General features: G+C 34.0%; 1 protein-coding gene across 4 annotated transcripts in view; it reads right to left on the bottom strand.

Annotated features, from left to right (window-relative positions):
* The window catches only part of PIK3C3 (phosphatidylinositol 3-kinase catalytic subunit type 3), a 118,232-nt gene that overhangs the window by 87,284 nt on the left and 17,483 nt on the right, over positions 1-13,465 (bottom strand). The gene's annotated exons all lie outside the window — the stretch shown is intronic.

The following is a 13,465-nucleotide window of genomic DNA, read 5'->3' as shown; positions in this document are numbered from 1 at the left end:
AGCGATTATAGCGAGTTTGCAGAATAACAAGTTAAAATACAAAAGTTAATTACTCTCTTATATACCAGCAATGGACAAGTGGAATTTGAAATTAAAGACACAGAGATATCTAAATTATATCTCAATAAATCTGTTATTTAAAAAAAAGGCAACATTTACATTAGCATCCCCAAAAATGATATTGTTATAAACCTAACAAAATACGTAAATGATCTATATGAGGAAAACTACAAAACTCTGATGAACAACACCAAAGAACTACACAGAAGGAGATATATTCCTGTACATGGATAAGAAGATTCAATATCGTCAAGATGTCAGTTCTTCCCAACATGATCTTTCGATTTAATAAAATCCCACTTAAAACCCTAGCAAGTTATCTTGTGGACAGAGAAGTGATTCTAAAGTTTATATGAAGAGATAAAAGATCCAGAAGAACCAAAACAATACTGAAGGAAAAGAAAACTGGAGGACTGACACTATCTAACTTCAGAAATTATAATAAAGCTACAATAATCAAGATGGTCTAATACTAGCAAAAGAATAGACAAACATTCATGGACCAGAACAGAAAGCCCAGAAATAGATCCACATAAATAAATACAGTCAAGTGATCTCTGAGAAAGGAGCAGAGGCAAAACAATGGTGCAAAGATAGTTTTTCAACAAATGGTGCTGGACTAACTAGACATCCACATATAAAAAATTGAAAAAAACCAACGCTTCAAAAATCAACTCAAAATGCATTGGACCTAAATGTAAAATGCAAATCTATAAAAATCATATAAGATAACATAAGAGAAAACCTAGATGACCTTGGGTATGGTGATGACTTTTTACATGCAACACCACAGATACGATCCATGACAGAAATCACTGATAAGCCAGACTTCATTAAAATTAAAAACTTCCGCTCTATGAAAGAAACTGCCAAGAGACCAAGAAAAGCCACAGATCGGGAGAAGATATTTGCAAAGACACATTTGACAAAGGACTATTATCCAAAATATATGGAGAACTCTTAAAACTCAGTAAGAAAACAAGCAACCAGATTAAATAAATAATGGGCCCTTCACAGACAACTCACCAAAGATATACAGATGACCGATATACATATGAAAAGATACTACATATCATATGTATCAGGAAGATGCAAATTAAAACAACAGGATACCTCTAAACACTGATTAGAGTGGCCAAAATCTGGTACACTGACATCAAATGCAGATGAGAATGTGGAACAAAGGGAACTCACATTCACTGCTGGTGGAAATGCAAAATGGTACAGCTACTTTGGAAGACAGTATGACAGTTTCTTACAAAACTAAAAATAATCTTACCATACAATCCTGGAATCACATTCCTTGATATTTCTCTAAAGATGCTGAAAAATTATGTCCACACAGAAGCCTGCACAGGAATTTTTACAGCAGCTTTATTTGTAATTGCCAAAACCTGGAAGCAACTAAGATGTCCCTCAGTGGATGAATGGATAAATAAACTGGGGTACTCAAAGCAATGGAATAGTATTCAGCACTAAAATAAAATGAACTATCAAGCCATAAAAAGACACTGAGGAATCTTAAATGCATAATCCTAGGTGAAAGAAATCTATCTGAATGACTGCTGTAAGAGTCTAACCATATGACATTCTGGAAAAGATAAAACTATAGAGACAATAAAAAGATAATTGGTTACCCAGGGTTGAGCGGAGGGGGGAAGGGCTGAACAGATGAAGCACAAAAAGATTTTTAGGACAATGAAACTGCTGAATAATACATAATGATGGCTACATGTCATTATAAAGTTCTCCAAGCCCACAGAATGTACCGTGATAAACTAGGGACTTTGTGTGATAACGATATGTCAATGTAGGTTCATTAATTGTTTTGTTTTGTTTCATTTTTAGGTACATCAATAACAACAAATGCACCACTCTGGTGGGGGATGTTGATAATGGCTACACATATGTGAGGGCAGAAGGTATACAGGAAATCTCTGTACCTTCCTCTCAATATTTCTGAGAATCTAAAACTGCTCTACAATACTCTCATCATCATATCTGATACATTCCTATACGTAACACACCATACACAACTATCAGGACAAGAAAGACTTGGGTTAGTGACTAATCATTATGTTTTCTTAGAGAAAAACAATTAAAAATTTTTTTTTCGAAGTCCAAAATCTGTCACCTGAACATGTTAAAAAAAGTTTTTTTTCACTCTTTCGAGAATTCATGTTTGCTGCTAATATATATTACTTCCTATATAGCATATTCCTAGCTTCCCTATATGAATACTAAAGATGACCGTTTGGTCAGGATACTAGTAACATAAACTGGTAAGGCCACTTTGGAGAACAAGTTTAAATTATTCTAGATACATTCACATTTGTATATCATTATTTGCAATAAAGAAAATTTAGACATAAAAGAATGTAAATGACCATCAATAGTGGCAACTGTTAAGTAGACTATGGTACACAAACTATGAAATACTATAATCAAAACGAAAGGAAAATCAATATACCCTGATAGGCGAAGATCACTACAATACTGCTGAATGCAAAAGCAACTGCAAAATGAGAGGTACCACTTATGCTACACATGATTGTTAACAAGTCTGCTTCCTGCATTACACTTTGAAACTGAGAGCTGAATTTCTAAATATTTGTTTGAATTAGTTTTATAATTTCTGCAGAACTGGTAAATTATACTCAGAAGGTCCCCTGGCCACTTGTGCTATTTTTCTGCCATGGAACAAAGCACCGCGAACCTAAATGCCTTAAAACAACATTCATTTTATTGTTTACATGATCCTTGGAGAATTCAAGAATTCTTTTAGAAAGACATCTGAATATTTTTTTTCTATTTTTCTAACAGCCTCTCACAAGACTGTTGACATCTGGTGGCTGGAGTTAGAATGTCCAAGACAGCTCCACTCACATTTCTAATGCCTTTGCTCTGCTGGGAAACCAGGGTGGTGGGGGCTCTTTCTTTCTGCTTGGTCTATCAGTACTGCTCTCTCTCCAGGTGGTCTTTCAACATAGCCACTGCAACAGAGTAGCAAGACATCTTACATCATGGCTCACTGTTCCCAAAAATGTAAAAACAAAAGCTATCAAGCTATCTTAAAACAGGCAAAGCATCACTTCAGCTGCATCATATTGCTTAAAATGAATCACAGGGCTAGCGCAGATTCAATGCAGAAGGGTGTGAGCATCGGGGAGCATGTTTCATTGAGGACCATCTTTAGAGACTAGCTAGCACAGCACTTGCTTCTTGGAAAACCCAAGCATATATACAATTGATTGCTCAACTGTAAAAGAGCAAGGGGAGAGGATTTCAAGATGGCAAAGTCAGCTCTTGACTAAACGTTAGGGAACAGAGAACGTCTAGAATTAATTTTCACAACTTCTAAATGATTGGCCACTGCTTTCCTCTCTAAAATAATCTACAACTCTGAGACACTACATTCCAGCCACCCTTTTCAGTTATTCAAACCATAAGACTTATTACTTTTTATGACTCAATGCAGGTGAAATAATTAAATACTGGATGAAAATATTTTTCTAAAATTTTGTAAAATTTTAGAAAACTATAAAGCACTATGCAAATTGTTAGCAGCTATTATAATTGGCCCATAATCTATGTCACTTCATCTCTTATAGGTGCTGATAACAATACAGACAGACTTGGGTGGTTTTATTCAGTCTAAAGCAGCTTCTAGTTCTCTCCAGGCTGGGAACTTCTGGAGATAATGAAAACCAAAAATGAACTTTAACAATTCATATTTCTTTTCGGGTCTGAAATGTCAGTGACCTAGATCTTTCAAAAGAGGAAATCTGCATTCTGTTAAACAGCAGGGTAAAACTAGTACAATCTGTTTCAAATTGCTTCTGAAAAAATAATCCTCACTAGGGTGCCCGTCCTAGGAAGAAGACAGGTCAAGAAATCAGTGAAAGTGTCATTCTCACTTTTTAAGGAACATGGGTTTCCAAAGAATTCATAAGAAGTCACATAGAGCTAAAAGGAGAAGCTCACGGTCACAGAAATAAGTGCATAATTATTGAGCTCTAACTTTTCCAAGAATTAAACAGCAAGGAGTTTTAAAAGCTATTTAAATAAAAAGAATCTGTAAGAATCAAGTAACATGTCAAGGAAGCTGCTTGGAGTACATGTATTATCAGATTTAATAGGAAGATAGAAATAAGTGCTTGAGGAAGACGTCCCAGAATTTGAGTGTTCAACACAATTACCTGGGACAGAACTAAAAGTAGGCCAACTTGCAGCACTATATATAGGCTAACAGAAGGAAAAACAAATTTCAAACCAGGGAGTGATCCCTGGGAACAGATAAACTCCCAGGATCACAATCCATCACTCCTTATTCATACCACTCGACTACAAGCTCCTCCGAGTGCTAGAGCTATAAATAGTTAATAGTACTTTGTATTTACTCACTCAGTGAATGTTTACATTTTTTGAAAGGCCTTCTAATGTGGAAGAGTGATAGGATGGAAAACAAATGTTTATATACTTTGGAATTCTGCTCAAAAGCTTTAGGGATTTGATGGGGGCCAAGTAGGACAGAGAAGCAGTCCAAAGGAAGCTGAAGAAAAGAACGTTACATGCCCTCAGTCACTTTTTCCTAGTATTTATACACAGGCACACCTCCCTTTACTGAGCTTCACTTTATTGTACTTCACAGATTGAAGGCAAGACACTCGACCAGTAAAAAGATTACAATTTGCTTTGCTGCGGTGGTCTGGAACCAAACCCGCAAAATCTATGAGGTATGCCTGTACCCTCAACATAAGTATATATTACTTGATTGTTGTACGTTTCAAACTTCTCTCAAGTCTTCTGCTCTGCAGATAATTGCAGAATGTTAAAAGAAGCAATTTCCCTGCACTCGTAGAACTTAAAGGTAGGAAAGGGTGAGCCAGTGTTATGGTTAAATGCCTATGTGTAGTGTAACTACAAACTGAAACAGTGAGATGAAAGCAATGAACAGGGTGCTGTGACAGAATATAACTGATAGAATAAAAAAATTCAAAGATATATATCGAACTTCGACCCTGATTTTAAGCACCCACACAGACCTCATGACTATGTCTGATAACTTGGAAATATAGCATATGAGCAAATCAAATAAACCATCTAAAAACATCTCAAAAGAATAATTCTCACTTTTATTTTCAAGCCAACAGAAAATGTAAAATTGATAATGGCTTAACAAAAGCACAGAATTGCAAATATTTTGAATATCCAACCAGAGAGGATTACTGAAATGAATTATGGCATATCCACACTGTGCAAAATCCTGAAGTCTCTACAAATCACTTACAAGCATAGTAATTCCTTCCTTAATGTCTTTGATAAGTTCTATGACTTTAAGAGAAGCATGTGAAACAAAAGCAATTTTACCATAGGCTAATTGATGTAAATAAGAGTTAAGTTCTTCTGGTATCTCATCAACATTATAGAGAAACAATGTCATTTGAGGACCTGCTGTATCTTAAATGACCCAAAACAATTCTGAGATACCATTAAGTATAAAAGCAGAATTCAATTAAAACACATACACAACATGGTCCTGATTTGAAAATAACTATATACACATTTATAAGCAACATACATATTAATTTACTGAAACGATATCAATTAAAATATTAATGATAATTATTTCTGGGAAGAGGGTCAAAGGTGATTTTTATAGTCTTTGTGTTTTAACAAATCTTCTATCACTGTAGAAGATGTATACAGTCTTTGTAATAAGAAAAAATGTTATTTAAAAACTAATGATATTTTTAAAATAATTAACTGTGAAGGAAAAAAATCTCGAGAAAACTCTACAGATTAGCATTTATGAACATGTGTTAAATTATTTTACCTCACAATAAAAATTCGAAGAATAAAAACCTATTTGATTAACTTCACCATCTAAAATGAAAACCAGGTACTAACATAATTTTCTCTCAAATTACTTCTTTCAAGAGCCTTTCAAATAAGTCCAACTAAAGAACCATATAAATTAAATGCTACCATTTTTCAATATGTGTTTAATAAAAACTCCTATAATACAGAAACACAGAGGCTTTAGGTATCAGACTCTACTCATGTCAAAAAACTATAACAGAAGAGTTTCCCAATAAATGAATTCCCCCCCAAAAAGTAGTTATACAAAAGGTGACGTTTTGTCTACATACACACATGCTATCTAAGGGGAAAAAATGAAACAAAACCTATATGAAAGTTCACAATTTCTCTCTTGAAGCATTTATAGGAACACTGGCCAATAAAAGTGCTCGGTACTATACCATATGCAAGGCTTTTTTTTTTTTCCAGCATGATTATACAGGATTGTTTATTCAACTACCTTATATCCTGTACCTCTAAATTCCCTCAAGTTAAAGGCTATAATGTAACTCTTCTGACTCTTAACGCTTTCCTGAGCCCAGACTAAAACTGAGCTAAATATTCATTGAACAGAATATCATTATTGGTCATCTAATCCATTTCCATGATGTACTATGGTTTATTCAAATTCTATTATTTAAAAGTATAATTCTTCAATAAACATAAGGCAGTGAGGCTTACCTGTATTAAATCAAATACAAGCAATGCAGGAATTTATAATTCAAGATAAAATGTAACTGTATATAAGAATTCACTTGAACTATTGAGAGTAAAAAAGTCTGTGTCAGAGAATCTGCATACACACCTGTGTATTTAATCCTTAGGAAGTATCGGAGTTACTTCTCGCTTCCTGATTAATGAAGTCTTTGCCACGAATCTTTGATTTTACTTTGAAACTTTATAGGTAAATCTTATATTTAAAAGAGTAGCATTTGCCTCACAAAAATTTCATTCAGCTAAACTCAGAGATTAATCTTGTCTTAAAACCATGTCACTTTCTCTTTTTCTGGCAGAAATTATAGCTGTAAAGATACAACGGATTTATAGAACATAAATCAATATTTTTTTAGGGTTTAATCTTACCCTTGTGAAAACTAACTTAGTCTATTTGCTACCACAGATTTCATGACAAATCTAAAAGTTTTGACAGTTTTAGATAACAGTAAGCAAACTAAAAGAACTAATAAAAAAGATTCTACTATGTATCATTAGTAATAAAGAACTAAGAGATTCCCAGACACAAAAGAATGGTAACACATAAGATATTCAAATAAGCTATGTTTATAAAGTTACACATATTATTTATGCAAAATCCTGCAGCTAAGACGTATTTTCAATGATGTCAATAGTGCCACTGAACAAGTTTCACAGCTTTAAATAATTTCAGCAGCTGTCATTGGTCTGCTATTATTGTCATTTACATTTTGAGGAAAGAAATAAAACAAAATGAGGCTCTTCTGCCCAACTCAAATTTTGGGGCCAAGATTCTGGTTTTTTTTTTTTTTTTCATTTTTAAAGCAAAAAATGTCTCCATTAATGCTTTTGATCACTGTTTTCCTTCCTCTAAAATACAGACATTTAAAAAACAAGATTTTTGTTTCGTTTCTTGTCATTAAAGTACATTATTACAGACAAAATACATAAATGGGGCACTCATTTTTTTTTTGAGAACATAAAATTATTTCTACTACATTTATTAGTATATTGTCAAGTCTCAATGGCTTGTTTTATACTGTGCATAAAATATAAATGTAATAGAGATAAAAACAGACAAAACCTTGTATGTATTTTGTATGTCCATTTAGTTAGATGTGGGTTATGTGATTCTGAGTAGCAGATTCGCATTCCTAAATTGCTATACCTGGTCTAATACCGCATCACATAGAGTGTTCATACCATAAGTAACAGTTCATAAGTGAACTGACTGTAATGTAGAAAACTAAACATTATCAAGCTACTTCAGTTATAACCAAATCATTATCAATATGGAAAAAAAGACACTCTCTTCATGTGAAGAGATATTACAAAGAATACCTACTTTCTAAGAAAAGTCCTAACATAAAATCAATTGAAAGTATCTCTAGGAACTTGGTGTTACATTCTAAAAACAGCATTTATAATGAGGGGAAAAGATCATTAACAGGTCCTACTAAATAATTTATTCTATTAAACAAAGTTTTACTAAAAATGTCAGTTTACTTATGAAAAGTATTTCATGTAGCTGCTTCAAGGTGGAAATGTATTCAGAACCCAAGAAAAATATAGTTAATCACCTTGCTGCTATACTATGAACGAAATGGTCTCTAAAGTTGTTTTTTTTTTCAGAACAGCTAAAAAATACTAATAATAATGGCATTATTGTGATTTCTATAATTAACAGAGAAAATGTAGTCCAACTGACCATATTTTATCAATAAAAAATATCCACAACTACAGAAATATATGGTTATTCAGGTTTTGACTGTCAGTCTTTCTACCCAGTTATAATGTATCTCATTACTATTTAAATCTTCCACCAGTTTTGATACTTCTATTAATTTTAAAAGCATAAAAAAAAAGGTAATGCCTCCAATTTTCAAAACACCTCCTTGGATAATTCTGCATTCCCCATTTCTCTAAAATCTAACTACAAAAATACCATTATGTGCATACGAGTTTAGAAATCCATATAAATCATCAATTTCATAATCTATTCTAGAATTTGTAACAAAAAATTACACCCGGCTTATAATAACAAAATTCATTTCTTTAATCATATTTCTAAAAACCAAAACATTTGCCAAGCTTATTTTCCAATAAATCTCTTCCATTCTCTAGGTCTGTCTAACTTTAATAGCAGATAAGTAAATAAAGTTGGGTTTGATTTCTAGTTTCAATAATGTGGCAGACAGAAATAAAATGAAAATCTTCCCACGACAAAAGCTAAAAATGTGAAGTAGCAGTAAAATAGGTATAACTGTAATCCCACAGTATAATGTGACTTTAATTTTTTCTAAAGTTCCTTTTATTCACCAACTGATTACTTCACATAGATTATAATTAGTCCTAGAGCAGTGTGTTTTTTTTTTCCTTAATTTTCTGAAAAATTATCCTGTGATCAAGCAATAATTTGACAAAAGCTTGGGCTAAGTAAATGAGACTTCTTTATCACTGTTAACTTTCTAGCTGCATCATTTTTTGCAATCACACAAAGAAACTATCAGCCACTGCTTTGGCTCCAAAAGGTTTCCACAAGTTTATCAGCATCTGTCCGTTTTGGTTGTTTTTTAATCCTTAGTAAAGAGCTTTCACATGTGTCTGTACCCTGAAGTTCCTGTTACATTGTTTCTTACAACAACATATATGCTATTCACAGTCATGATTCCCTTCCTCCTTAACTTTAGTTCTTTGAGGTTTATGGGTGAAAGAAATCTGAAGAACAACTATTTTTTATGGCTTTTAATTTATGCATTGTTTATAGCAACCAGAGCTCTAAGTATTGTTTATAACTCCAGTTCATTCACAGCACAAATATGTAATGGGTGCTCACTCACCACCGGCTAGTCTCTGTTTAGTGAGGTACCATCTTTTATGCCATGCCTGGGGACCTACAGGTGTATATACATTGTGAGACAGCATAGGGACTTGGGGCCTGAGGTCAAAGGAATGCCAGATGGCCAGGAGAAATGCCAAATAAACTGACCACAAGAATACCACCACCCTATCACTCCAAAAATCCCACACCTGCTTTATTCAAAAGTCCCACACCCCCATTATCCAAAAAGCCAGCTTTGTCCCAAGCTTATAAAAATCGCCAAACAGAGCCAGACCCCAAGTCAGTTCAGAGGACCTTTCCTCTGTGCTGCCTCCCCTGTACTTGAGCACAAACTTAATAAAATTTGTCTGGAAATTTTTCTAAGGTTTACTCTCAATTTCTGTCTTGGGAAACCAAAGAACTCCAGTGTTGTTAACAACTGCTTCATACTCTCTCTGCCTCTTCTCCTATTTTTCCTATTTTCAAATGCCATCTTCTTAATAAGAACAACATATTCTCCATGCAAAGAAAATCTTCACAATCCTTAAATCTTAAAACACATCAGTGATACCTATCTTTGGAAGGACATTTACATAAAGAATTTAAAGGACTGATTTTAAGTCCTGGTTCAATAACTTAATAAACATGAAACCTTAAATAAATCACTTAACTTCTCTAAGTTTCTATCTTTTCATGAGTTTAAAAACAAACATATATTCATGAGTTTGTGTTGGGAGTCCAGGGCAGGCCACCCCAAAATATTCTACAGTGACATGTCAATTACTTTGAATTAAAGTTACTTGACAAGTAGCCAGTGTATGAAGAGAACATGGACCCTCCCTTGTCTCCTTGAATCAGGAAATAAATCTTCCCTGTGAAAAGTGGCCTCCTGATCCAGGGGTGCTAAGAGAGACGCCTTAAGGCTAGAATTAAGGAATCCAGGGCCAAAAAGCTTACATAAAAGAACCTTGTTACTCCTTTACTAACTAATTTACTACCCACGCCCAAACTTTGCTTAGAGCCCTTACTAAGGATCACCCAAACTAAAGTGCCTTTGCCCTCCTTTCTTTACAAATTTACTGTTTCCTTGTGTAAAAAGTATAAAACACTGGCTGGTTCATCATTTCACAGAGCATCATCTATTATCTTCAATGTACACATATTAAATTGGATCCTCTGTTAATCTGGTCTTGTGTCAGTTTTGTTACCAGTCTAACAACAGAACTAAAGAAGGGTAGAGGGGGGAATTTTCCCCCTCTCTGATATATGTTACAAGTCCAATCATTACACTTGTTAGAATCAAACGAAAGCAAATATAATAAAGTAATAACAACAGCTAACATTTATTAGTGCCCAGAACTGCCAGGCGATATCCTAAATCCTTTAAATTTTTTATTTCACTTATATTTAGTCTTCGCAATAACTCAAAAAGGTAGATATAACTCTTATCCCTCTTTTACAGATGAGGATTTCATGGCTTAACAAAGGTTGAGTGGCTAATCCCAGATCACATTTAAATAAGTGACACAACTGGAATCTGAATAAAAAATGGCCTCCAAAGCCATGATTTTAACCATGTCTCCACTTTAGTTCTCAATCTTTGCTATAGGATTTTACATATATTAAAGCACTTTACACATGCAAGGTGATTATCATTGTGGTAGTTTTTACTGTTATTCTTCATAATGGCCTTAGTTATGACAGCATCAACGTGGCAATACACTTTGTCTCCAACATTCAAGAGTATGCCTTTAACAAAACAAGTGATTATGGTGGAAATAAAGACGACTTGTCCACATACTTAAAAATCTCAGTGAGTTCTTCTAATTAATGACTCAAGTACCCCATTCAGTCAAAGCATTCAATGCAAAATACTTTCTTTCAATAGCAAATGTTTCAGCAAAATGTTAAACAGTACTATAAAACAATACAAAATAAAGAGGCTCAATCCCACCTCACAAAATTATGTGACCAGAAAATTTGGTACCTCGATCTCAATTTTTTAAAGGATTGTTTTGTAATCATGACAATTTGTCAATGTTTGATGGGGTGTAGTCAGCACATTCAAATAATCCTGCACTAGAAAGATAATGTCTAGAGAGAAAGTCCTTTTAAGATTTCTCTCAAAGTGAGAGAAGTATCTCACAAAACTTCCTAGCTCCTTCAGGCTAGCTCCTTCACGGCTCACCAAGAAATCAACAGTCTCCTGAAAACTAATTTAATTTCCAAGGTGCCTTGAAAAATGGTGTTCTGGGTAGCAGATACAAGTAATATGATTACCAGAAAGACAATAATATGGTTACTCGCTCATTACAAATTAGTAAGTAAGTGGTCACTCTAGACCCGTCTAATCAAACTTCTGGCAATAATGAAAACATTCCATATCTGCACTAATAGGTAGCCACTAGCCACATGTGGCTGTTCAGCACCTGAAATGTGATTATGTAATAGACCAACTAAATTTTTAATTGCATTTTAATTAACTTAAACTGCCACATGTGGATTATGGCTATTTAATAGTACAGCTTTAGAGGATAAATAACTCTTTGAACTGACTGACACAAACCTATCGTCAAGATACCTGTTATTTCTGGATGAACTAGAAAAAATCCAGTTCCTATGGTGACAAACCTGAGATCTGGCCTCCGGAGCACAATGACTCCATGTGGCAATCTGAGGGCCAGCCTAAAACATCACCACAACTTACCATATCACTATACTAATGCTCACTTAAACACTCCGCTCAACATTCCTCAACTTATCTATGTCACTCAGACCACAGAACATTTTTCATCTAGTCGTTACTTTCTCTTTGCTGCCTCTTAATCAAACTGACAGAAACTAAAGCACATTCCAAAGGAATCAAGCAGAGATGCTAAAATGAAAAGGAGACAATAGAGAAGCATGCTTTTGCACTAACCTTTCATGTCCAAAGACATGGATTCAAATATAAATCACACACTAATGCTTGGTCGGCACATCCAAAATCCCAGGTGGATATACATCCTAGTCATAAAACTCTTACAATATGACAAGCTGAAAAACAGAGCAGATGGGAACAATGGGCAAATTTGCTCAAGGCCACAATCATTAAAAGGCTGGGTCATGAACAATGAAAGTATGATAAATCCCCCAGAAGTCTGGCCTTTGATTATTTTCACAAATCGATTCAAACAGAAAGATACTATATTGGTAAAAATTACTTAGGGAATTTCGGGGATGGGAAAGATAATGAGAAAGATGGAGGGGGGAGGAGTGTATATTAAAACATTCATTTCTTCCTATGGCCTACTAAGTCTAAGAAATCCAGTTATATAAAGTAAGAACTAAACTGAAGACTTCAGTTTAGTCTCCTTTTCTCACACTGTTTTTTCTCAAGGGAAAACTACACAGATTCACAAAATAATGTAAAATCAGTAGAGAGGTTAATTCCACTAAAATTCTTCTGAAAAGATTTGATTTTTAAAAAGTTAAACCTAGAAATAAGGCTTTTAAACTTCAGTTATGCATGTTGCAGTTATAATCCAACTTTCATTGGTAAGCAATAAGTCAGAATAAGACTATTTAGTCCAGCTGGAGTTTGAGGTTCTTTGCTTAATAATTATCTAACACCATCTTTTCACAGGCCATTTAAATAATAGTTCATCTTCATTTCACAGTCCTCTTGCCTCATTATCCCCAGGCAGCCAAGACTGAAGCAGTTCTATAACTGAATAAACTTTCTTACATTGCAGTTTGAAAATTGTCACTATGCTATTTATTTTGGCTCATGGGTACAATGCATGGTAACTATGCTTTCCTATTATTAAGATTTATGTACACCTTTTTACTCGTAAGCCAACTGCCTTCTTAACAATTAGAAACAATCACAGTAAATTCACTGGCTGGAAAATCAAAGTGCAACAAGAAATAAACTATTCAGTTCCAACCATTTAAACCTCATCTATATGAATACTCATTTCTTTTCTTAAAATGGGAGTTGAAAAACATAAATATTACATTTAAAATTTCTGGTCCTTTTGTATGAAA

The sequence above is a fragment of the Rousettus aegyptiacus genome, unplaced genomic scaffold (assembly GCF_014176215.1).
Source record: "Rousettus aegyptiacus isolate mRouAeg1 unplaced genomic scaffold, mRouAeg1.p scaffold_m13_p_12, whole genome shotgun sequence".
Classification (NCBI taxonomy): domain Eukaryota; kingdom Metazoa; phylum Chordata; class Mammalia; order Chiroptera; family Pteropodidae; genus Rousettus; species Rousettus aegyptiacus.
This window is presented reverse-complemented; position numbering and strand designations above follow the sequence as displayed.